Raw genomic sequence first — 27,003 nt, forward strand, 5'->3', positions numbered from 1 at the left:
GTTTCTGTCGGTTTCAATCTCGTTACGCGTTCCATCAAGCGTTTTTCAATGGAAAGGGAACGTTTTCGTTCTACGACATGGTTTATGACGCTCGTTTCTCTTTGATCCTTATCTCGTTCCCTGTTTTTTTCCGCCTCAGGGATAACAAAAAAAAAAAAAAAAAAGAATAACAGATCGCGCGTTTTTGTTTTTACAGTCGGTCGGTATTCGGAGAGGGGAAAAATAGAAAAAGGCTCGCGATAGAAAAACAAGGATAGCCCGTGTTGGCAACACTCTGTGGCTGCTCTGTGTGTGGACATTCGACGCGGCACATCGCCTTTAATACCACGCGAAATTAACCTATAAAGTGAAACTTTTCGATCGAATTTCGACCGAATCCCTAAAACACCAACGTTTCTTCGACGAGAGAGAGAGAGAGAAATATAAAGAAAAAACGTAAAAAGAAATCTAATCTAATCTCTTATTTAAGAAAATAAACGATCAAGCAATTCCGTGCCAAAAAAAAAACCTTCAACTTCAACCCTTTGCATTCGTATGTCGCCATATAGTCGCCATCTTATATTTTATTATTTACATTATTAAATATATGTACAATATAATTACATTCTAGGAACTCTTGATGTCTATATTCTATATGTGTAATATAATCACATTCTAGGGACTTTTGTTACCTTGATCGGTAATAACCTTCTTAAATATAAGGATTAACCCTTTGAACTGATCATCTAGTTTCAAAAAACGAAATTCGCCAAAACTTGACGAGCGGAAAATACAAATGAAACGAGATTAAAAGAACGAAATATTCGAAAAATTCTCGAGAGCTGAACACCTGAACACCTCAATCGTGTATCGTAACGTTATTTCGAAAAATGTATATTCTATATATATAATATAATCACATTCTAGGGACTTTTGTTACCTTGATCGGTAATAACCTTCTTAAATATAAGGATTAACCTCTGAACTGATCATCTAGTTTCAAAAAACGAAATTCGCCAAAACTTGACGAGCGGAAAGTACAAATGAAACGAGATTAAAAGAACGAATTGAACTCGAGAGGTGAACACCTGAGCTCAACTGTGATGTGCATCGTAACGTTGTTTCGAAAGGTGTATTAAGGTTGTAGGTGGCCACCAGATAGTGTGGGCGTGTATACGGTTTCAGTAGCACGGTAACAATCATTTAACTGGTTGAACGTTCGCGTTGATACAACAAGTCGTGGTGTGCGATACGACGGTTAGAGGAAAACGTTAGGGCAACATTAGGCGATATTATAAGTGTATACGTGAGAGAGTGGTACCGCCAGACTCGCTATTATACCTGGCGCTATTATGCGCCATTAAAGCACGTTAAGCGGCGTTTCCAACGCGTTTAACGTAAGGTCAGGTGTGTAAGATATTTTTTCCACCCACGCTCGAAGAAAACTAATTCTTTTATTAAATCATGAGCTCGATCGATCCGACTACGAATTGGAAGAAAAATTGGCCGAATATAATTATAAAGAAATAACATTTGAAAATGGACGAAGCAGCATTTGCAAAATCAGGAGATATGGTATTTCCACCTACACTTGGAATTCTTTTATTAAACCACGAGCTTGATCCAAGTAAAAATTGAACAGATATGATTGTAAGGGGATAACATTTGAAAATAGACGAATTAGAGAAAATGTTTGAGAAAAATTAGTTGCAAATGTGAATAAATTTTCTTCTTGTGAAAATTAATGTAATATGTATTTGTGGGATATATAGTGTAGTGGAAATAATTATTTTGCATTTAATCGATAATGTTGCGAAGTGCGAGTTATATAAGGAATAGAGATCAATCATTTTCTTTTCAAAAGATCAGAGATTCAATATTCCATTTTCAACATGATCCGAATACCGCGGATGATGGGAAAAGTCTTGGAATGCAAAATATATTTGGTAAACGTGATCGAGTTTTGAGTTATCTGAAAAATATTTCTTACGTTTCTGTTACTCGATTTTACTCTCTATTTTCGTGAATTTTTATGAATAAGATTGATAAAAAAACGTAAATAATCGAAAAAATTGAACTAATGCGCCAGATGTCGTTAATGAGTTAATCGAGATGGAGAATAATAATCGAACAGTAAGATCTTCATAGAAGAAAATCTTACGACGAATGTTTTGTTGACAGTTGAGACAGTAATCGACCGATTGAACCAGTTTCCAAAGTGCATTGCAAAACGAAAAGAAGTTTCTCAGAGTGGAACAAGTTTCGTTGTTCCAACACTTACTTTTCTTTCCGCTCTTCCGTTTCTCGCTCAAAGAAAAATTTAGATGATGTTCTCCCCAGGAAATACGTAATTTCAGAAAGAGCAATTTTCTTCTCCCCATCTTCTTTTTTTAATTCTCTGATCGTTCAAGATCTCGACTTTTTCATTCACCGTATCAAAAGAAGCGTCTTTGTAACCTGACAATAGAAAGTATCTCATTTTATTACGAAAACAGATTAAACTCTTAAATATTTTCTTTCTCTCCCCCTTTTTTTTTCCTTTGCCAACATCATTTTTATTCTATGTGTATGTATAAAAAATAAATTCTTCTTTGCAGAAACGATACATGAAAGTTCTTCTACATCATTCTTGATACATCGCGGAAAAACTGGTTCACCGGCGTGTCCACATCGTTTTTTGATACTTTGCGAACAGGCAGCCAGCCCTGTTCTCTCTGAAATTACGAACACCTACACAGCTTTTCGTACCGGGTGAAAAGAGTATTCTTTTAACATTAATCTCGGCCGTTGGTATTTCTCTTCTTTCTTTCTTTCTTTCTTTCTTTCCCCCTCTTTTTAATAAATACTTAAACAATTATTCGTATTCGTGAGTTCTCTATAATTTCGAGGATCTTAAGCAGTGACAACGCGTCGACGACTGTCACAAGATTAATTAATTACCCAGACAGTCACGTCGCGGAAAGATCCGATGATTTATCGTCGTGGAACCGTCATTTTTCAACCATGATTAACTTGAAAAAAAAAAAAAAAAGTCGAGCCGGTTATCGATGCATCGAGTACATAACGCGATCCTTATATTTATCAGTTGAAGAATTTTATGGTTGTGGCAATTAGTCGTTCGACAAATATCACGCTTGATAATGCGAAATAATTTTACGAATATAATATACAAATCATCTACACTGTATTTTTCTTTGATATTTCTTTTATTTTGTATAATAATATTAATTGGGTTTTATCATCGTCAATTTCAAAGTCAATTTATGACTTACAAATTTAATATTATTCTTTAAGGTTGCGATTTAATAAAAAGATGTAATTTCTAAAAATGAAAGAAATACAAGTTTTTATTTATTTATTTATTTTTTTTTTTCATTTTTTCAAAGAAACGATTCGCAAGAATCTGTGTGAAAACGATTAAATTGCGATACTTCAACCAAGTATCTAATTACTTTTCATTCTCGGATGAACAAAAAGAAACGTGGAAAAAAAGCTCACAAAGAGCCGTCTGTACAAAAGTGCTCGTTTCTCACCGTAATTACGAGGAATTTAGTCACCTACAATTGAGAGCAAACAAACGTTTATTATTACTCGTGTATCCACATGTTTGCATTTCGAAATAACAACGTTTGCAAGGGAAAAAGTGTTCCTGAATAATTGGCGAAGAGGGAATCGATCAGGATAGATCTATCCTTTTCGAACCGATTTTCAAGACAGAGATGAAAAATTTTCTTTAATATCAGCGATGAGAAGATCGTATTTTTTGAGAAAATTAATTATTCTTTTTCCAAAAATATATTCTAAGTTAAATAAAATAGATATAGCAAATAAAATTTAAAATTTCGATTATTCGTATTTAGATTGTTTGTAAAAGTAGTAAGAAAAAAAAAAAAAAAGAAGTGAAAAAAAATTTTTTTTGGAAAAGTTAAATCGCATATCGCCAGTTCGTTCTAAAATTATCGCCATGTTGGAAAGCGTGGAAATACATTCCCAATGTTGTTTGCCTCGTTTAAAATTTCATCTCGGCGTAATCTACTCGAAGAGACTTTGTTAATTACGCTTTAAACAATCCCTGCCGAGTTCTATCTAATTTAAAGAATCAAACAGAATGAAAATTATGGAAAATGTAAGTAGAAAGGAATATTTAGAGAGCGGTATGGCTGTAATTTAAGTTAAAAACTCGATTTAAAATTAGGAAAAAAAACCGATACAACTCCGAACGTATAATAATTTTCGGTCAACTTTTCTCTTCGAAACTCTTTTTTTCCATTTATTCCAACATGGCTTCCCGAGATATCGTCATTTCATCTTATCAACTTATCTAGATTAAAGAGATTCGTGGAAAAATATAAATCATTTCAAAAATTCCCGCCATTTTAACTACCGAACATTTTAAATTTTCACATTTCGACCAACGAATCGAGATATCGGGATAAAATAAAAAAAGAAAAAACTTGAACACTTGAATTTCAATGACAAAATTTTTAATCTCCTTTCGCGCTTCTTATATAATCGCGATAATCGCGTTAATAAAAATCATTGCTCGATCTGACCAAACCTAACCTCTCTCGCAGGCCATCATCGAGCATTAGATCAATTATCGTATCGAACAACGAGAATTCTCTGCTTCTATCCTCGCGGTCGAAGGAAAATCCGGACATTTTCGATCGTTGATCGACGACAGATGAAAGTGTCGCATGGGACAGAAATTCCATAGATGGAAATCTAATTAATTCTCGGCCGATATCGCGTGGAATGGAAACTCGGGATGAATTCAATTTAAGGTTGAACCATTCGAGAATCCACGGCGAAAGGTTTTCGTTTCGTTCATTAATGAAAACTCCTAATTACGGTGTTGCAACGCGTGCGTACGCTTCGTGGGGGCTACTTGCAAAATTACGTTCGCAAGTTTAATTAGCCAACGTAGGAGGAGGAGCTCTGCCTAACGTTGGGCCAACAGCTAATGCACAACGTTCGAGGCTAGGCGCGGTAATCGAGAATCAAATCGATTTAATGGTAAACGTGATGAATGTTGTCGGTCGTATGAATGGAAACGCGTTACGAGGACTGTTGTTGCTCGGCAACAGTTCGATTGAGGTCGGTTAATGCCATTATAGATAACCGATAAAATATGCATTGCTTATTTTCTCTCTTTCCTTTTCTTCGATTAGAAAAATTTCGCAACGCGAGAAAGAAAGAAAAAGAGGGAGGAAAAATTGGATTGGAAATGGAGAAATTAGATTTGGAAATAGATAATATGATATTATTACTGTTATTATATAATTAAGCGAGACAAGACGAAACATTCCAGGATCGAGACACTGTCAACACGTTAATGCAAATCTCTGTGGGGATCGTGGGTATTTCTTGGCCCTATTCCGAATCGCGAGTTAACAGCACCACCGTTTATTCGGCGCCCTTAAACGTCTATCCAATCCTCGAAAGTGGCAAGAGCTTCGAGCCCTCGTCGAACAAGATAAATTGACGAACGAAATTTGAATCTTTTATCCGACTCGTCACGATTCGTATCAAATCACCTGATCGAATGATATACGCGTTCAGATTTGATCGATCGCGGATACCAAAACGGACGACATTGTACGACGAATCGATGCTTTTCTCCCCAATTGTTTGTCGATCGCTAACCACGATCGATCCACGAGGAACGCGCTTTTTTTTTTTTTTTTTGCATCATTACGGCCATCTCTTTTTCTTTTCCCCTTTTTCTCTCCCTTCGATTCGTGGAAAAATTCCTCGACCAACGTTTCATTAACGCGAGACGAGAAATAGGGTGGTGGCTCCGTGAAAAATTAATGGAGAGTTGCACGAACGATAATCCGCTACTAATGTCCTCGGCGATCCAACGAAATTAATCGACTCGAATGATAAAACAGAGTGGTTCGAGTTATTGAGATCGATCGATTTGATTGGGCGACGCTGTGATTAATTAGTCCTCTCTGTATATGTATATATCGAGGCCTCATTCTGATTGTAAATATGTATTTGATATTGTTGCGCGTTATGAATTAATTGGATAGAAATATATAATTTGATAAAATTAATTTAGAATTAATTTTGATATATTATATTGTGATGCTTGTTATTACTATACATAAAATGTATAATTCAAATTATGCGGATGATTTTTAAGGACGTTTTTATCGATACTGCACGATTGAAATGAAATTAAGTGAAATAATAGTGTTTGCATCGTAAAAAGGTTAAACACGAATATTTTATGCAATAATTGCATAAAATATTTGATGCCGATGTTCGACGAATGAAAGGATGTATCAATATTTGGTGCGTAAATTAGAAAAGAAAAAGAAAAAAGAAAAAAGTGTAAGTATAAATTATGGCAGCTTGTTGCACGACAATCTCAATCCTTATACAACTATTTGGAATATCGCCCATTTTGCGTATTGAAATTTTTGATTTCTCTGAGAAAAGATTTTCAAATTCAGGTAAATCTTTGTTGTTTGGCTTGTCTCTCGTCACACATATCACAAAAATTTTATCACTTAAAGTACGACTGAAATAAAACGATTAAACAAAATGTAATGAAAATCTTTATATTTGATATAATTTTTGTTCAAATTAATAGATTCACGCGACGAGTTTAGTAAACTTTGTTTTATTTATATAATTATTATTACATATTCCACGATAATTTCGATAATTCCGTGAAATATGGATGCCAAGTTGTTCGAGTCCCTGGTCGATCCTGAGGTTTTAGGGAGTTTCTGAAATCCGTGTGACCTTGTTTAAGAATTTATACGAAATCTATACGAAAACTCATTCTGCACGTATTGCGCTCCATCGTTTAAGTACACTAACACAAATTTGGATTTCTTTATAGGATCGAATCAAAACTTCTTTAATACTAATATATTCGTGTTGAACTCTATGGATTATACGAGTTGGTTACAATTCGAATATTGGGAATACGCGAAGAAATTAGGAGAAAAATTTTTCTCTTATCTCGAGGATATAATAAATATATAAATGTTTTTCTGTTCGAGTTTATAGAAAGATTGGAATTTTTGAGAAAACAATTTTTCGATAATAACAGAATAACATCGAAATATTTTTCCAATGTTACATTTTCTAATATTTTAAAATCCTAAATAAAACGATATATTTAAAAATAATTATTATTAAATTTTTTATTATAATATCTCGACTCGAAAAGTTTGGAAATATATATTTCTATACCTCGATAAAAATAAGCTAGTAACAGTGAAAACTTCAAATCTCTTTTTCCATTCTTCGTTGATAAATTCGATCCGACAAACTCGCTGATCTTCAAAAAAAAAAAATTTTTCCCCTTTCAACAGAAAACATTTTCGAGCACGAGGATCATTTATAATTCAGGGAGGAGATTTAAAAATCTTATCCCCGAAATTTCACGAATCGTGCCTCGTATCCATTGCAGAAGCACGATACGTTTCACGTTTATTAATAACGTATTAAACGAGAAGGAATTCCGTGGAACAACTTCCATTCCTCTCCCCGAACGAAGAAGGATGAGCGGAAATTTCTCCGAATATCTCGATTCTTAATGAAACAAACTACATAGGAACTTGCCTCGCCCTGTACAACACAAGGCATTCAATGTGAAATGAGATTTTCTCGCCATTCCGTGGTTCGATTCACTTCTCTGTCTCTTCCCCCCGTGGAGAATTCTCCCCGAGAAATCGAATAAAAGGAACTGTCTCTTCCCTCCCCTTTCCGCTAACCATTTCTAGCCAAGAATTCCAATCAACATGCATACAATTTTCCATCTCAAGAATCGAGAGATCAATTGTTTTTATTTATTTGTACGACGACGATTCGATTCTTTCTTTTTTTTTTTTTTACTTGATTCGTTTTTTAAACTCGATCGATAAAAATTATCTTATCAGACCTGCAGTATCGATGGAGAAGAAGATGGGTCTAAAGAATCCAATATCGTTGGGGAAAAATTGAAATTGAAATTCTGTTTCTGTGAAAATTTATATCGAGATGAAAAATTAGCATCTGTGGCGTTAATTTCGAATTAAACAACGAAATTAGCAGGGAATACCAGCTATATATATTTAATCGGGAGGGATTTCGAACTTTTAAAAATCTATTAAAGTGTTATAAAATTAATAAGTGACGTTCCTCCGTTATGTTAATCGTGAATTAATTAGAAATTAACAGGTAACAGAATACAGTCGTAATGTTGAGATAGTAAAAAACTTTCCAAACTTTAGAATGGAAATGTACACTGTATTGCTCGTAATCAATTAATTAAATATCTAAAGAAAGAAATTTTATACCTTGATTTTGCCGTGAAAAGAGAGAGTAGATCGTTACTTTAAACGCAAGTAAAATTGTATTAGAATAATTAATGATGAGTCTACTTTTTGAGGGTGAAATTACGTTTGAATTAAGTTTGAATTATGGAAGCAACCTCTATCTACTTCTCAGGTCGTTTGAATAATTGTAATGCAAATTTCACCGTACAACTGTGACTACTGTATATTTAGTTAGTTGGAAGAGTAAGGTCCCACGAGATTCAGACATACCGATTGAAATGAGAAATGATAATATTTAGCTTTGTTTCCTATTCACATTCGCTATAACACCGATATTAATTAAATACTCTGATCAATTAAGATTTAAACTATTATCCTCTTCGATAAATTATCTTCCTTTCGTTTTTTTCTCCGTTTGGATTGTTATAAATAATCCAAACGTGCCATTAAGATTCGTATAAGTCAAATTTCCCGTTTCTTCAGTCCGTTTAAAAAGTCGAGAGTTGAGCTTATCTCATTTTTTCAAATTACTCGAACGTGAGAAAAAAACACGAGGTCCACGACGAGGTGGTAGACAATCGTGAAGGAGTTAACTCTGATAAACGAACAACCTTGGAACAGCCTCCTCCTCCTCCTTCTCCTCGTTTCTCGTTCTTTCTCCAGCCGCAGGTTTGCTCCTTAATTATCCATCTCTTCCTGGCAAGCTGTTTTAACCGGCTAATTAAAGCGGAGCAACGGTCCCTGGATAAATTTCCACGATTAATTCTCGCACGGCGTAAAATTACCTGGCCTAATTTTACCCGCGATAACATTCGTCAAAACAAATGGATCCTCGATAAGTATAATAAAATCTGTTCCCTTTCTATTTTCACTGATCCATCATCAGTGAAAATTTGAAAAGGAAATATATAAAATTTAAAAGAATGTATATATATATTTTTAACAACTTAAATGATGGAATAACGAGAAACAGAGATGAGCATTTCGAAATTTGTTAAAAATGTCTTTTCATCAATTTTCCGATAAATATAAATATTTGCGCTCTCGAAGTGAAAATTCTTGAGGGAAACTCTCAAGATGGTGTTTCGCTCTCAAACGTATACTTCTAGAATTATACTCACATATGATAGAAAATCGTGGATCGATTTTCCTTTCGCTATCGATTTCTCGATCTCTACATCCCTCGAAAAAAGAAAAAAAAAAGAAAAAAGAAAGAAAGAAAAAAACGTGACAACGAATTCGCCCGCCTTGAAAACTCTTTGTCCCCCTCTGACACTTCTCGTCCATGGCAAGCTTTCGTCCACTTGGGCCGAGTAAATGGAACTCTTTGTGCCCGAGTTTCCCGGCCGAGATTCTGCCACTTTGTGGCCGCCGTGAAATTGGACGCGATTCGCGACGAAAAAAAAAGAAAAGGAGAAAGAGGGTCGTTTCGACGGTGTCACGGACAGAAACAGCGTCGTTTTAAAGCGATGAGAATTGCGAACTGGCCAATGTTCCGGGGGTGAAATACACCCCTGTGGTGGCCGCTTGTCTGGTCAACCCGATGGAAGAGTTATTTGGCGGATAAGTCACGAAAATGAATACAATGGAGATTAATTACTTAACGAATGATTTTGAAGGGAGGTTCACTGAAAATATATTGAAAATTTTTTCCCGATTTCGAAATGAAGGGGTGAAATCAAGCACATTTTCATATATTTTGAATATCGGAAATTTCGCTCCCTGTTCAGAGCAATTTTATCTGACTTGTAACTTGTAAAATTTCCCCAATAATACTGGCACTATTGTGCAAAAGGGGGTTCAATGTTTGCGGAACAAATACTCGTCTTCTCCCGTTTGATTGCAATGTAAAGCTTGTTTCGTGTCAACTAAGTTGTACAAGAAGATGTGAATTAAGTCAAGAGATGATCTTTCATCGTTCTCGAATTACTGCTGTAGACGAAACGCAAACAAAAAACGAAAGTCAAAAAATTCACGATATTTCGATGTTAATCGATTTCCAAAATCTCTAAAAATCCGTTCCCGCTTCTATTAGAATGTTAAACATTCGTTTCTTCAATTTCTACAGAAAATCCTCTTTCCGATCGAGAATCGTAATCGAGAAATTGAGGGGAAAAATTGGAGCATCGAACACACTCGATGGCATATATTGCTACATTCAAAAATCGTTCAACGATTATCGATCACGGATTACCGGCACAGATCCAGGAAACAGATCCGTGGATTTTACTTTTCTACCCTCTTTACGACCTCGACCAATCCGTCCAATTTCGTACGAATCGTGCGAATCTGACTACAAGATTCGAGGAGTCGCTCGACCATAAACCGATCGGTAAATAAAGCACTTGGTTCGATCTGGGAATGTACATAGGGGGAGGAGGGACGATAGCCTTTGGAAGGATGAAATTTAAATAAAAGGCCAACACTCGAAACGATTTCACGGGTCGAAGGCCCTCGATTTGCAAAGATCGCCGTGTCCTTTGATACCTTCTCACCTTTCCCGAGAACAGAACACCCGATTGAAATGTTTCACATTCCTGAACGAAGGATTTTCCATCTTTTGATTTAAGATAAATTTAAGAAACAAGTGGAGGAGAAGATTAGAAAAAAAGTATCGTTCCACTCTCTCGTCCCTGACAATAATTTTAATAATCGGATTATTAAAATCAATCCTTTAAATTTGATTAGGAAATATTTCTTCAGAAGAAAACGTGAAAAATTTCCCTTTGATTTTTTAAATTAAATAAATTTTAATAAAGCTTATAAGAAGATATGTTTTTAAGTAGAGAGAGAGAGTAACGTTGTATACTAAAATTGTTAAAAATTTAAAAGTAATAATTAACCGTCTTACGAGATCACCACGATATACGAATAATTTTCCATTTCCATCGAACGTAATCACCAAAAAAGAATCCAATTACTCGCACGGCCATCATCGTATCGAATCACGTTCACAAATCATTCGATCGTGCAATGCACAACGTTAATACACGGTCGACCTGTGTTGCCGTAACAAAAAGAGTCGAAACGCATAAGTGAAATTGGATCAGATATTAATTAACATCCGAGAAAGATGGAGGGACGGTGCAATTCGAGGGTAGGTGTGCGAATCGAAATTCGACACGAGGCGCATTCGGGTCACGATCAACCGGGCCAATTTATTCAAATAATCGCCAGCTCTTTCTTCCCTTTCGTCAGAGGCCATTAATAGCAGCGATTGTCCGCTTCGTATCGATAACCTGGTCGGGAATAACTCGATCCCCCGTTTCTGTCGTCTCTTTAAACCCGACTCGGGGGGGGGATCCCACCCAACCCCTTCTCCACGATAAGCCAACGTCGATTGCTTCGATATTACGGAGAAAGAGAGAGAGAGAGAGAGACAAAACGCAATTATAGAAACGAAAGGAAAGAAAAAAAAGTCATCGACGAGGAAAAAAAAACGATAAAGATAAAGTGAGGCAAACACACGGACGAAAAGTATGTGGTAACAGATATAGGCTTTGTTGATCACAGGACTCTCCTTTGCTCGTTTCGACCTTCTTTTCCGTGGCTCGGTGCAACGGCCAGCGTAGCACGTGAAATCGCCTAGATGGCGCTCATACTAATCAGCACCTTCACCCTGTATCCCCCCTTTTGAACGAAAACGACGGGGAAAAAAGAGAAGGAATGAGTCGTCGAATAGCGTCGAATGGCCATGACGGAGATACGTTACGATCGAGGACGTTGGAGAAAGAGAGGATCGAAGGAACGAGGAAACGAAGAAAGAACACGGTATGGATCAGGGTGAAGAGGGATCGGAAAAAGGGCCGTGGGTGGGGAGGGGAAAACGTGGCAGAGGTGGGAGTTGTATCGACCGCGCCGCACTGCAGGGCTTTATCCCCTCTCTTCGCTCTGCCCCCACTACCTAGTTCTCTGGAACGAGCACTATACTTCTAGGTGGAGAACTGTGGAGGAATATCCTCGTTATTTCTCTTTCTCGCTCAGCCTCGAGATTCCTTCTACGTTCTTCTTCCTCTTCCTCCTCTCGTTCCTTTTTTTTTGTCTTTTTTCATTCCGTCCTTTTCTCTCTGCTATCTCTTTTTTCCTTTCTACGAGTACCACTCCCTCCTATACTCACGTCAAGGTTCGTTTTTTGCGTTTTTTTTTTCTCTCTCTCCTTTTTATCGTTCTACATTTTTTTCTCTACAGTTTTCTCGCCTATACGCCTATTCTCGATTCAGGAGTTTCTTTCATCGGACGAAAGAAAAGGAGAAACGAAGAATAGGAAGAGAAACGCGATAGAGGGCGGAAGTAGAGGAGCAGTAACGGCTAGAAAGGCGTGTATTCGAAACGCCGTGGAACTTTAAGGTGCTAGAATTGTACTATATTGGTTTCTCTGGGCAATATTGTTATTCAGTGAGTTTCGTTCGTCATTCTCGAATCCTGGGATTCATCACTTCCCTTCTACGTCCTTGTCGTCTCTGTTATTAAGAAACTGTTTCGAATGAACTATAATACGAGAAAAAGCAAAGATTATATCCGATACTTTTATCGTTTTTTTGCTTAAAATTAGCATACGTATTTCTTTCAAAATAAAACGGATAATGGAAGATATATTCGCACAAAAATTACCAATAAATTATATCGATAGAATACCGATCAATCATTTTCCATCGGTTCGGTTCACAATCATTCTCGCCTTTTCGACTGCTCCACTATCCCTTTCCCGATTAACACCAACCCCCCCCCCCCCAGAGGTCAATAACCCAGTAACTCCAGAAACCGGGTTCCGGGATCCTTGAGCGGAAGGTGTGGAAGGAATTCTCGTAGCCTCGATTCCGATTTTCATGCGCGACGGCCGTATAATTCGTGTCGTCCGATCGAAGTGGCCATCGTCGCGTGGGGATGATGGTCGATGTGCATTGGCGACGAGGGGCGGCCGCATCGGGAATTTGTTGACAAGTAAGGCTTGTTACGTTCGAGGGCTGTTCGCTCGAGAGGATACTCGATTAGTTCGGGAATGAAAATCGAGCGAAAGGAAACAGAACGCAACTGGATTAACGCCTTCGAAGTTTGTCGAGATATTTTTCGAAGCTATATCGAATAAATTGGGAAGAGTATCAATTTTATTTCCTCTCTCTTTTTTCTTTCTCGTAAACTCCACTTTTCCAATTCATCGTCTTTTATTCGTGATCGATAAATAAGGGATATTTTTTTTAAGTAGTTGTGTAGAAATCGATTCAAATCTATCGATCAAATGTTTGGAATCGTTTGACATTTCGTGATATTTAAATAGGGAAAAAAAAAATTATTATTTTTGTGTAAAATTTGTAGGATTAATTTCGAGTAGGAAATATGGCACGATGAAAATTTAGGTGTGAAGAAAAATTAAAAAGAAAAGGACGTTTCAATTTTTGACAAATCAAATCAAAAAAGATGGGACCATCGTCGAATCTTAAAATTCTACCATTTCCTCTATGCAACGTGATAAAATTACGTATGCAATGGCGTGCAAAAATATTGACAATCATCAATGGTTGGTGAAGGAAAACACGGGGAAAAATATTTCCTTAAACAAATTTTAACATCGGATCAATCGTGCGGTTTGCTTTTCACGAATAAAAATATTAATATAAAAAGCAAAATACGTCATTCATTCCACCATTCATCCCCTCTAATATTGAATTCATCCCTCTGATAAACATTACAATCACTCGCAAATTATTCCGCGAATAAAACAACAACGCCTCTTCCACCCACGCGTCCCACACCACACTTTTCGACGCGGCACGCGTTTTTTTTTTTTTTTTTTTTTTTCCTACAAAGTAAACTTTACCCTCCATCCCTTTCCAAACACGTGAAAAAAGGAAAAAGAAAAACAAAGTGAGAAGAACGGCACGCTTCGAGGCAATGAAATCACGATGAAATCGAGGATCGTAACGCGGAAATCACGTGTGCAAACGTGCGCCCTGAAAGATGCACAAAGCCAGGAAAGGGGATCGAGAGAGAGAGAGAGAGAGAGAGAGAGAGAGAGAGAGAGAGAAAGAGAGAGAAAAGAACGAGGGGAGAATTTGCATTTGACACTTTTTTGTTTGTCCAAAATTCGCCCACGCCCTTTTTACATTGCAGAACAGGATGATAAAACGTTGACTGCAGCATCGATGAAACGCGATATCGATTACTGACAGTTGTGCAGGCAAATGAAGAAAAAAGGAGAAATGGATGGAAAACAAGAAGGGAAAAAAAGAAGGAAAGAAAGAGAAACGTGAATGTTTTATACGCGTATGTATTAGAGCGGAACGAAACTTGTGGAAGCAGAATTTTTTTTTTGCCTTCAATAATAATTTTTGCTATATTATATTTCTATACGGTAATATTTAAAATTATTTCAATTAATTAAATTATAAATTATCGAATAATAATTTGGATTAATATAATTATTGTTCGTAGTAAGGAAGGGCTTTTCTTTTTTTTTTACTGTGTAAAAATAACTCTGATTTTTTTCGTTTTAATTTAATGTGTATCCATAAGTTGGTGCACCGAGAGCTACCGCGAGATTAGAGGAAAAAATTTACGAACGGGTAAAAAGTATGTACCGTGACAAGGTGGATCAGCTGATCCGTTTAAACCAACCTCGCCTGCATGAATATAAAAATATCGAGGTATGAAGTCGTGGTATAAATGTTTCGTTCGATTTTTCGATAATTTTGCAGATGAAAAAAAAAAAAAGTGATCGAGGGATTTGTCCGTGGGTGGAGGGTTTTTGTTTGATTAAGGAAGAATTGTTTTTACACGTTTTTTAGGAAACGTTGAATAAACTTTCAAAAATGAAAAAGATATTATATACACACAGGCATGTAAGGCACATGTAAAACCAAAAATCTTTTAGAATATTGTTCTACTTTTAATTAAAAGAAGAGACTTGTCGATATTTGTAATAATTTAGAATGTTCTCTTTTTATATATATATATATATATATATATATATATATATATATATATATGTATACGTACGTATACATATTTTATTATTATAATATACACGTATTAAATATTATTAAGTTAATATTCTTTTATTGAAAATATATAGATCACGTTTTTAAAATATACGTGTAATTATTCTTCCATCGCCAAAAAGAAAAAATTTTGCTGACAACATCACGACCACGACTTTCCCTTAAAGCCAGAGTGTTAACCATGAAAAATTACCGACGACATTTCACGAATGATAAAAGAAAGAAGAAAGACCTGGTGATTCATGAGAATTTGAATTATAATATTTGTGATCACGATGACGTTACTTTAAATATGACATTTCCATTATCGACTAAAATTTCAATTCTTTCTTTTTTTTTTTTTTTTTTTTTTTTGTTAAAATATTCTTTTCTTTTTCTTCTCTATAATTTCGCCACCAATTCATCCAAAACTGCGACATTTCGCACTGTTGTTGAATATTGAGCAACTTGGAACTTAGCCAAATGCACACACCCTCTCTTTTTTGGCCCAATCGAAACGTGTCTCATTAATGCACGCTTTAGTGTCGTGTGAAATTTAGTGACGTTTGTTATTAACAAAGCATTGCTTTGTTTCGTGACTCGAATACAATGAATGCCCAATTGAATAGATGTTTCATTCATCATTTGCTGAGAGTTACATGATGTTGATTATCTTTTTCATTAATTTCTTAAATTAGAGAAATTAAAGAAAATCTTTTATTATTATTTTTTTTTACTTAAAATTTTTTTGTCATTTTTAATTTTAGAATTGTAATTCTGAAATTTGAGATCATTCAGAATTTTTTTTAATTAATAGTATTTTAGAGGGGAAAGTCTCATTAATTGGTAAATGAAGGATCCAATAACAAATTTCTCCAAGAAATTTTGGAATTTCCATATAAAAAATCTAAAAACGTTCTAATCGAGATTTGAACCCGAGACTCTTAGATTAGCAATCAAACACTCTGATCACTTGCCTAAGAAGCCTCTTATAATTAATATAATATAGATAGTAATATATATAATATAAGATAGTAATATATATAATATAAAATAGTCTTAATAAAGATATATTTATTATATATTTATTATTATATTTTGTTATATTTAGTTGTTATATTCAAAAATCATGACAAAATTTTTTAATATCAATAAGAAAATATTCAATTTTTAAAAAATTACTTTTTATTTAAAAAGTTTTCAATCCAAAGACTACCAAAATATATACTATTCCGTTAAAAATATAAGTTTATTCTGTTGAAAAATCCTCAATATTATTTTTTCTACTTTAGAAAAAAAAATATACCGTGTGACAAAAAAACACGTCCAAAACAAGCATTAAACTTCTTCAAAACTAATTTACTTTCTATAATTGACTCTTGAAACTTTCTTCTTCGTCCAATTTACAACAAATTTCTATCAAAGTATTTCAAAGTGCACAAATATCCATCGCTTTATCGCAAAAATTACCCAATTTATCCTGTTTGAAATGAAAAGAAAAAAAAAAAAAAAAAAGAAAGAAAGAAAAATCTTGGAGGCCAGACCAATTTTCGTAAAATCGATGGGATCTATTTGGAACGTTCTTCAATTGGAAGCTTCTCCACCCTTGTTTTCTTGGCACAATACCGTGGACAGTGGTGTGTCTATTTGCGTTGGATTTCACCTTTTCTCCATTTTTTTTTTTTTTTCTTTTTTCAGACATCAAACGTTCAATTATCTCGTGTAATTGCCGGGTTAACATCCAGTTAGAGGTGTTGAATTTTAATTAAAATCGCTTTGACATTTGCGAGAAAAATCTCTGACGAGGAGAAACGAGAGTCGACGAATGAATGAAGTGGCCCCTCGATTCGAAAAGTTCAAGGTGCTCGAATTATTGTCTCCGGATGGAATGTATCGTATCGACTTTAAACCACGTATTCACCCATGTATCGAAACACTTTCGAACGTTCATAACGTATATCACGAGAAATAAAGATAAAAGCTTATCTCAAGAAAGAATAAACTTCTATATTCCCTATATACGGTCTACAATATTTTATACATTTAATATTGATAAATATCCGAAATACAAAAATCTGTAAAAACAAATTGAACAACTTATACTACGACACTAAAAATAGTAAGATATTTATATTTCATTCCAATCTGTCCAAACCCCTCGATTTAAAAATTTCGCAAGGAAAGTTATTTTTAAATTACTTAGATACATTTTCAAAATTTCTTCTAAAATCCATCTTTTCATCTTAAATTCCAAATTTATCTAAATTAAACGATCGATCGAATTCGTATAATTATCTCGAGTCTACGAGTTCAACAAATCAACGTTTATAATCGATAATAGCATCCTAGTGAAGTTGATTCTCGGCCTCTTCGCACCTAATCAGCAAGCCAAGCCAATTTGTTATGCGTCGCGGTTAAGCTCGTCTAAAGTGTCCATCTGTGTCCAATGAAATTTCACACCGAGAGATTAACGTTTAAATCCTTCGTCCAGTCGAAAAATCCTTCTTGCACGGGTAAATAATTCTCGCGTGAAAGATAAATTTCCATTTTTCTCTGTTGAAGGAACGCCTTCTTATCTTCCATCTTCCACTTTTCTTTTCCTCATCCGACTTGATCGTTGATCGACGGTTTTTAATAATAACGGTTATGGAACGAAAATTCTAGATCCAGCTTGGAAATTTTATGGAAGAGGATAGTTTGCAAGGTGAGCAGAATCTTTGAATATAAATTTTTCGTGGAAGAGAAGCGCGAGTTTCGTATCGAGGAAAGGAATAAATTCGAACGAATTTCAACGAAGTAGACGACGATCCTTGGAAAATGATATTTTCAATTCTGTTTCTATCTTTTACTTTTACAAATATTTGCAAAATATATTCTAATATATTTTCAGTATTCGTTCATCCTCGATGAATCTCGTTAAACGAAATTTTCTTTAAATTAAATTAACAAAGTTCGGTTCAATATAACTCAGAGGTGAGTTCTTAGTATCTTTATAAAACCAGCTAAAGACAAAGCTTTGTCAGCCTCTATTTTTTTCCTAAAACTCGAGACGGTGGTAGCTTCTAGTTCGACGCTACTTTTTTCCCCGCGCCAGGCCAGATTATTTATTTCCTTGGCCGAGATCGATTCAGTAAGAGTTTTCTGAAAGGTTCGTCGGGAGATCAGCTCTAAAAACTTTGATACCCTTTTTCACCATCCGGCTCGATTTTTCTTCGTTTCCACGATTCGACTTTAATAACTCGAGGAGAATATTATCAAGGGGAGAAAACAAATTACAAGAATTCCATTTCTTCTCCGGTTTTAACTGTTTCGAGATTTCTAACTGCGAGCTTAGAACGGTCAAAAGAAAATCTGACAACCCATTTCTGATTTCGAGAAGATGACCGTGCAAAAGAGATGTGGATTCATTTTTGAAATATTTCTTCGTTGCGAGTCTGGTAAAAGATTTTCTTTTGTGCAAAAATTGAAAAAATCAAAAATCTATATATTTCGTGAAACTATATTTATTAACATTCAATTTATCGGTATATTTTCTTTTTAATTTTAAATGAAAGCAATAATTTTGTATAAGAAGTTTTTTTTAATTTTTAATCGAAAATTGATAGAAATGAATCTCTCTCATTACATTTAAACTTTGAAAATAAATTCTTGAATATTTAAACCTTCTGAGAAATTTTTAAAATCGATCAAAAATATTATTTTAAAATTATTTCAAGAATTTTTTCAAAATTCCGTTTAAAGTTTCAAACAAATTCGAACAAATTTCTTCTCCATTTCTGAATATATATTATTGGATTAATCATCGGAAGGAAGGAAACGAAGAAAGGAGATTACGAAATTTTGTTTGTATTCAGAAGTAAAACTCTTTATCGCGGAGAGATTTCTGCACCCTTGCTTCGGATATTTCTGTATGCTCGACGATGAGGAAAAAGCGAGGATATTTCCTCGAACTGCGCGTAAGTAAGTTAAACGTGGATAAAGTAATCTGTATGCATTCTGTATCCTTAAGCATTTTATCCACGAGATATCTTTTATTTTGCGACTAAGGATGAAAGTAATATCCTCGCTTCATTATGTACCGACAACCATTCAAAAGTGTTGTTCATTTTAAGCAAGAGATATCTCTAAAATATCATATAATCATCTTTGGAGAGAAGAACCACTCGATTATTCATCATTAAAAAAATAATACACTTTTTCTTTTAAATCAATTAAATAATTTAATCGAAGAGAGTTAAAAATATGCAGAAATTACAAATTAAAATTCTTCGTGCGCTAATTGAATACACGTGGAAAAGGAATCGAGCTATTACAGGATATTACGCCTATTGCAGGGTATGCACTTCATTAAGGGAGGGCATGTCTAATTAATTCGTGGCAATATAGGACCCCGCCAATATTATCATTGCTATACCTAGTACTCGAGTTATTGAATGTCGTGGGAGTGAATTCTGATAAATTAAATCAGCATTGTATGTAAAGATTTTTGTAAAATTTCGGTTCAGAAGAATATTATTTTTATGAGGAAAAAAAAAAAAGAATGTAAAAGGAAAATAATTAGTTGATTATAAAAATTTATTTTGATCGATTGATTTATACTGATTTTCTCGAGTGGATAAATAGTTAGCAATGGGACACAGTCTTCGCGTTACAGTCTGTCCAAAATCAATTGCCACTCAAGGTCAACGCGTAGTATACCCCCACCACATCATTTCTAATAGCTGACCCTGGACCCTCTTGCACAATTGAACTAATGCTGTGTATTCACAATGATTCACAATTGATTCACAAAATTGTCTGCCATATTTATATTCTTATAATTTTTACTTGAAAATTTACTATATAAACATGGTTATGTTTTTTTGTTTTTTTTTTTTCACGAAATAAATATTTCATATATACATATCTAAAAAATTTTGCCAAATAATCAAGGAAAAATGAATAAATTAATCCGATGAAACATGGTTTATAAAGTTATTACTTTTAACGAATTGGAGAATAATTCGTCGATAATAGGAGTTCATGGAGTGTATTGTGATTCGAAAAACGTTCGTATTGGAAGAACAATACGCGTCGTTATATTTACTAGCTGGCAATAAAATATCGACCTCGATTTTTGATCACTTTTTCCTTGTATCGTTCGAATGCAAATAAGAGAGAAATGAAAGATATATTTAGAAATCAGACGAGATATGCATTATTGGTCAAAAGTTTGAAATCTCCATAACGTAAATTCTCCCAAGAATTCAAGAATAAGTTAAACAAAAGTTAGAAATATTTCAAAAATCACGAAACATCATTTTAGAAGAATAATAAATTTTTCAATAATACTAGATCTGACTAGAAGTATAAGATTTTAATACAATTCAAAGAACTCTGAATAATTGCATCAAAGAATGAGAAATCTGGAAAATCTAAACTTTGTATCTAAGAAGATCTTTACATGCTTTAAATGGAAAAAAACATTTAATAAAAGAATTCAAAAAAAGTACCAAAATCTCAGAAGAAGAATTATTCGATTGAATTTGCTTCTTCTTTCCAATGGATGGAAATATATGGAAATCAGACGTTATAAATACTACGACAGAACTGGTTATAAACTTGCACCAGTAACCTGATTCCAAATTTTTATTATCAAATCATGGCCACGCGTGTCTTTTATCACACTCACACATCGTCTGCGTTTCCCCAATGTTTGAGGTCTCGAGTCAATTGTTAAACTTCTCCCTTCATTTAACCATCTCTCGTTACATTTGCATACATTTACATGGACATAGACTTTACCCGTCTTTTCAATTTTCATATTAAATACACCAAACAACGAATAAGTATAATAGAAAGCACGAAAATATCGAAACTTTGAAAGATTTACAAGAAAATCAAATATAAAGTCGGGCAATAAAGCTCTTTTTCTCTTTTTAAAAAAAAAACTCGATTTCACAATGATTCATTGTTTCCACCATCGTGACGACGAAATTCTTCTTCGTCCATCCACGAATTTCCCCCCTCCAAAAATATGTAATCCTATTAGGAAGAAACGTGATCTTGTTCCTTTATTATACCTTCATAAAGTAAATCTTCCTGAAAATAGGGCACCATGCCGCAACTAAGCACGTACCATAAACTCGTACCACACGAGACTTAGCAGGATGTATGGCAGGGGATGGTGGTAGGAACAGTGCCAGGATTGAGCTGGTACACGACCCCTCTGCTGGTTGAACAAGGAGAACGCACTCTGGGCGACGAAAGGGTTAGGGTGGATCCACGTGCCACGCCACGATAGGTCGCGAGCCATCAAAGCGGATGATGATTGTGATCGAGCACGGTGAATTCGACTTAACGAACGTAATCAAGCGGGCAAATCGACATTATATCGTTAATTGTCGATCAATCGGGAGAAATTGTGATGACGAAAAAAAAGAGAAATTCAAGTATACTTTGAACCTGTTTCAACATTATTATAATTTTATTATTTACTAGAACGAATCGTTGTGAAACAATTTCAAATCTTCTCGAAAGTCAAATCATCGAGGAAAAGTTTTATTTGTCATCGAAATATTTAATATATCGTTATAACGTTTGATCGAAAATTTTTGCCCATTTTGAAACGATATAATCTTCGTAATAAGATTTGAAATTTTCCAATCCAATCCTTTTCACCGTGAAATATGAGAGAAAATTTCTTCTCGAAAATGTGCAAATTATACGCCCCTCCCCTCCCCGTGCAGCCGCGATCATCGGCGCGTGTCGCAACTCTTGCCTGTTAATTATGCACAAGATCTCTCGTAGACGACGATTGCCGTTACTTTTGACCACGCGTCATTATCGTCAAGTGGCACACCACTTGTCAAGACCTCGAAGGCTTATCTTTCGTCGTTATTCGTGCATGCACAAGGGTGGTGAACACTGTCTGACATTTTCCTATCCGACACGCGTTGCCAATTCTTGCTCGCCACGAGAATACCTGGTGAGCCTGACCTATATTAATAGTGGAACTGGCGTTAGGGCACGGATCACGTACACGGGATGATCTCGCGTATCGATTTTATTTTCATTCCTTCGTGGAATATATTCGAAGAATATTTTTGGAAGAATAAATTTTTCAATTTCGATGTTGAATCGATCGAATTTACGATCGATCGATCCTCTTTCGATCCTCTTTCGATGGATAAATCGATAATGCAAATAGGTGGATGAAATAACGACTCGAAAATTTTAGAAAGACAATCGTTTGACAATCGAGGATTGTAATTGCAAAGATTTCAATTTTTTTTGAAAGAATTTCGAATTATTCGAGTTTTGTGTAATTAATATGTCGTTACACTCATCGTGAATTATTTGTATCGTTATTATATCAATGTTATAAGTATGGCATTATTTATTTTCTTATTAAATGTAATTCAATTTCGTGTCGTGACGTTTAACAAATTCGCTATGTTTAAGCTCTTAAAAGGAAGAGGAGGAAAAAGGAAGAAAAATACGAGAAAGGGAATGAAAATCGGATTAAGGAACAAAAAGGAGATGAGATAGTAATTATTGTTGCTTTCACGTGCTGCAAGCGTGCAATGACTCCTTCCTTTACATCTCGTGCCATTAAAAGTGTTACACGATCCGCAACTTCATCAACGTTCTATTATTAATTCAATTGCGTTCAATTAACTTCGTGAACAAGTTGTAATTGTAAATATAAAATTAGCGGGTAAATAATAATAATTTCAAAGGAACCGGTGTAAAAATTCGAGCGGACGAAATTAACCCTTTATGAAATATTATTACCGGGAATTATGAAAGTAACGAGTTTTGGCCGACCACGTTCCGGAACGATATTAAAATTACACGTCCCGGAATGGAAGAATATCCATTAAAGAAATTTCGCAACACGTTCTCCCCTTATTTTTTAAAGAATCTGTTTCGTTGAATTTTATAATATAATAAATTCTTCGTATAAAAATATACGTGGAAGCACATTGAGCATGGGATTTTTCTCTCCAAAAGGAAATGTAAAACTTTCTTTACATCGTGATATTTGATGAATGTTTAATATATTTAAGGTAATAACGAGATGATTTTAAACATGGTAAAAACGTATATAAAAAAATTGTCACGTTCTCTTCTTTAACTCATTTATATCGTGTCTTTGATCAATTAAATTCTAACTATCAATTTATCTTTATCATTAATCTTTCAAGGAGATAACTTTGCACGAAATGAGAAAAATATATGGATAATCTATATGTTCGATTAGATACGCGTAACGAAATAATAAGAAAATATTATGGCGATTGATATCGCTGTAGTATTCTTAATGACAACAACACTTGACACTGAGATAAGATTAGAAGCGCGCGATTATTATTAAGGAGGATAATTCATCGTAAGAAAAGTTATTCAAACAAGTTGCAGAAGTGTTTCTTCCATTCTGTTTTAAAATACGAATTTATACCGGGAATAAAATAGCTCAGCATCGGTAAAAAAAAAAAAGCTCGAATCCTATGTTTTAATAGAAAAGGTCGACGACGAATAGAATTAGCAAAGATCAAGATGTTTCGCTAAATTTAACGGAATCACTTACGCGATATTTCCATTTTATGAATAATTCCATTGACAGTTGGGTAAAAGCGGGATAGATATTGTGTCGTAAATTGGCAAACCAAGCGTAATATGTTACAGGTGAGCCATGAAAGCTGACGAATCTGAAACATCTGTTGGATATCTCGATTGAGAATATTCGAATCACACGATTCAATTTCGCGTGTTAAATTCGAGTCTTCCTGTTCTAAATCGTGATATCGCTTTAGTAATATCATTTAATAATACCACGTCGTTATATTATAGAATCGAGAGAATTTAAATAAAAAAAAAAAAAAAAAAAAAAAAAAATGAATGTTTGAGATTTTTTTTTGAAAATAAAATTTGAAATGGGATTAAAATATTGTTATACGGTTTTTTTTTTTTTAATTGTGATCAATCCACGTTTCGTATTTACGTAATCGTATTTTTCCGACTATATCAACGTGCATTCACTCGATCATGCTCAATTGAATCGATTCCAAGTATTAATATGGAATATGAAATCATTTCCTCCGATGTTACACAACTCGAATTTTTAAAAAATTAAATAAAATCGTTTTCGAGCTTTTTTTCCCCCCCTCAACATTGATCTCATAATTTTCTTCGAAATCTATATAAATACAACGCACGAACAATCAAACCACTGTTTTCAAATCTTAAGATCGAAAGAATTCTGGGAAACGATCTTTATATCTTGTTTCACGATCATCAAAATTAATTTCAATTTCAATGTTAGAAGGATATCGAAACCCTTCGAGATACTTTCGTCCGTCAAATTTTTCAAAGTAAATCCAAAGGAATCTCGTGCTTCTTTGATGCGCAAGAGGTTAGCAACAATTTTCAAGGGGCTCTTAATTAAAGTTAAACCTATTAATATGCGCGCATATACGTGTACACATTCGCGCGCATCGTCGTCGTTACGTAATTTTATCGGTGGATAAGCTGTTATCTCTGGACTGGAATAGTATAAGCTATATCGACTGAAATATGCAGCGCGTAAGGCAACAATATACAACGGCACCAGACAGATATAATAACGCTATTGGTGGAAATAAGATGCATCAGCGAGTGGAAATTTGAATGATAAGCTCATTTGAATTATTCTCATTTGCCGCGTTCGTACCAAGTTACAGGAGAGTTGATCCATTTAACCATTTATCTCTTTTAATACTACGAACTTGCGGTATCGTAAAATTTTATATGTAACTGAATTAAAATACGCGCACTCGTTCAAGCGAGTTGAGCACGTGCTTGAAACAATTTTTTTAAATTTATTTTTATGATTTCCACGATTGTTTATATCAGTTGAGTGATAATATCATTCAAAAGTGCCTAAATTACCAAAATTTTATAAGACTTAAATGAATTTTTGATATAGAAATTTTTTTCTATATCCCTAATCATAATATGAAATATCTATCATTCCGTATTTTTTATAATTTGGAAAATTAATAATGTAAAATGCTTCATTTACATTCTTTTCAAGGTTTTTTTTTATACATTATTTCATTAATTAATTTCTAATAAAAAAACAGAAAGCAACAATAAAATAAATAAAGATATCGAGTTTTTTTAGCGGTGCCTAATCAGGTGCCATTTTACGAGCAACGTGTGCCAAATCAACGAACTGTAGTAAATACGAGGGGTCTCGACGCGAGAGGAAAAAACATAGTGTGGCCATTTGCGGGCATTTAAATAATCAAGAGGCAGGAACGTCGCGGCGCGGATGTGACAGAGAATTAGTCGGTAAAGAAGTTTAAAAGGGCCAATAGTATACAGGGCGGTTTCCTTTCTCAGGAATTATGCTCCCTGCCCGCGTGGGCTGACCCTCTCGGTGTTCGTCTCGCGGAAGTTCACCATTAAAACAGCTGGATCGAGCCAGATCTCGCGAGACGAATCTGCCCGCTTCACTGTCACGGGTCTGACCTCGAATACGGATATCCTTTAAATCCTCACAAAAATCTTCAGATTCGAGCGATAAAACGAACCATAATCCATAGGGACTTGGATTTTTGGAAAATTGATGGTTTTGTCATTGTATTTCCTTATGAAAATATATATCGAACTTGTAATGTAAATCTGAAAGGCGTGGCAGATGTATTGGAAACATCCTATATGAAATGTCGATTCATTTGAATTATCTTTGAAATGGAATCGAGAATATCGATGTTGCGATATTCGTCTAGGGAATTTTTTTTGGTCACTAGAAATTTGATATTCACGAAAGGAAGTAAGAAATAGGAAGTTTTTTCAATTTTCAAGATGTTTTTATTTCTTGAAAATTGAAATAATGAGTATGAATATGAATTTTATATATAAAAAATGAGAAATATTAATTTTGACCCATAGTAAAGTAGTCATTAAATTATTAAACGCGTTATTATTTATTACTATTTATTTTTATCGCTTTAATTTTAATTTTAAATATTATATTTATTTATAATACATTTAAAAATATTACGGATAATTGTTTTTAATTTATATTATTGATTCTTTATGTAATAAAAAAATGATAAATGTTAGAATGAGATAATTTGTGATTAAGCATTATTTAGATTAATGTGATTAATGAAATATAGACGTAATAACTATAATAAATATTTGTTATAATATATTTACATGAGTTTTATGAAGATTTTTATAAATATATCGGTTGAAATTCGTTATAATAAATATTAATATGTAACGAATTAAATTATTAGAAATAAAGAAAATCAAAAATGTAATGATGCGAATGGGGCTTTAAGATGTTTAATTGAAATATATTGATTGATTTTATATTGAATTAGGAAGAAGAATTTCTTTCAATGAATATCAATGTATGTGAAATTGCATAATAAAAATGAAATTTCAAAAGATATTTCCTTAATTCATGTTTGAATGAATTATATATAAATTACATGGTATAACGCATTGCTTATATCCCGCTAAAAAATAAAATTCTTAATATAAAATATAAAAATATTTCAGTAAAATAATCAGAAATTATTTTAATCATTAATATCATCATTTTATATTGAAAATTTATATTAAAAAAAAAAAACTATATATTTATCTAATAAATTCACAATACATGTTATGATATGAAAATCAAGCACGTTTATAAAAATTTGTTTCACTCAAAAATAAATAGCATTGTGAAATAATTTTCTAATCTTATTATCCTAAAATCGTAAAATCTATTTATTTCTTTAAAA

At 34.0% G+C, this 27,003-nt stretch overlaps 1 protein-coding gene and 1 long non-coding RNA gene across 8 annotated transcripts in view; one reads left to right on the forward strand and one right to left on the reverse strand.

Annotated features, from left to right (window-relative positions):
• Positions 1 to 27,003, reverse strand: part of Atpalpha (sodium/potassium-transporting ATPase subunit alpha) — a 118,684-nt gene that overhangs the window by 88,619 nt on the left and 3,062 nt on the right. The window lies entirely within an intron of this gene.
• Positions 1 to 27,003, forward strand: part of LOC105736307 (uncharacterized) — a 44,540-nt gene that overhangs the window by 9,787 nt on the left and 7,750 nt on the right. Inside the window, exon 1 of one of the 3 annotated variants that reach the window (XR_015291178.1) lies at positions 17,774 to 17,939. The exons of the other annotated variants lie outside the window; for them this stretch is intronic. This is a non-coding gene — a long non-coding RNA (uncharacterized LOC105736307). Of the gene's footprint in view, positions 1 to 17,773; positions 17,940 to 27,003 lie in introns of those variants that run through there. 3 annotated transcript variants of the gene reach the window in all.

The sequence above is a fragment of the Apis florea genome, unplaced genomic scaffold (genome assembly GCF_048593485.1).
Source record: "Apis florea isolate Af1SG1 unplaced genomic scaffold, ASM4859348v1 contig_2350_pilon, whole genome shotgun sequence".
Classification (NCBI taxonomy): Eukaryota; Metazoa; Arthropoda; class Insecta; order Hymenoptera; family Apidae; genus Apis; species Apis florea.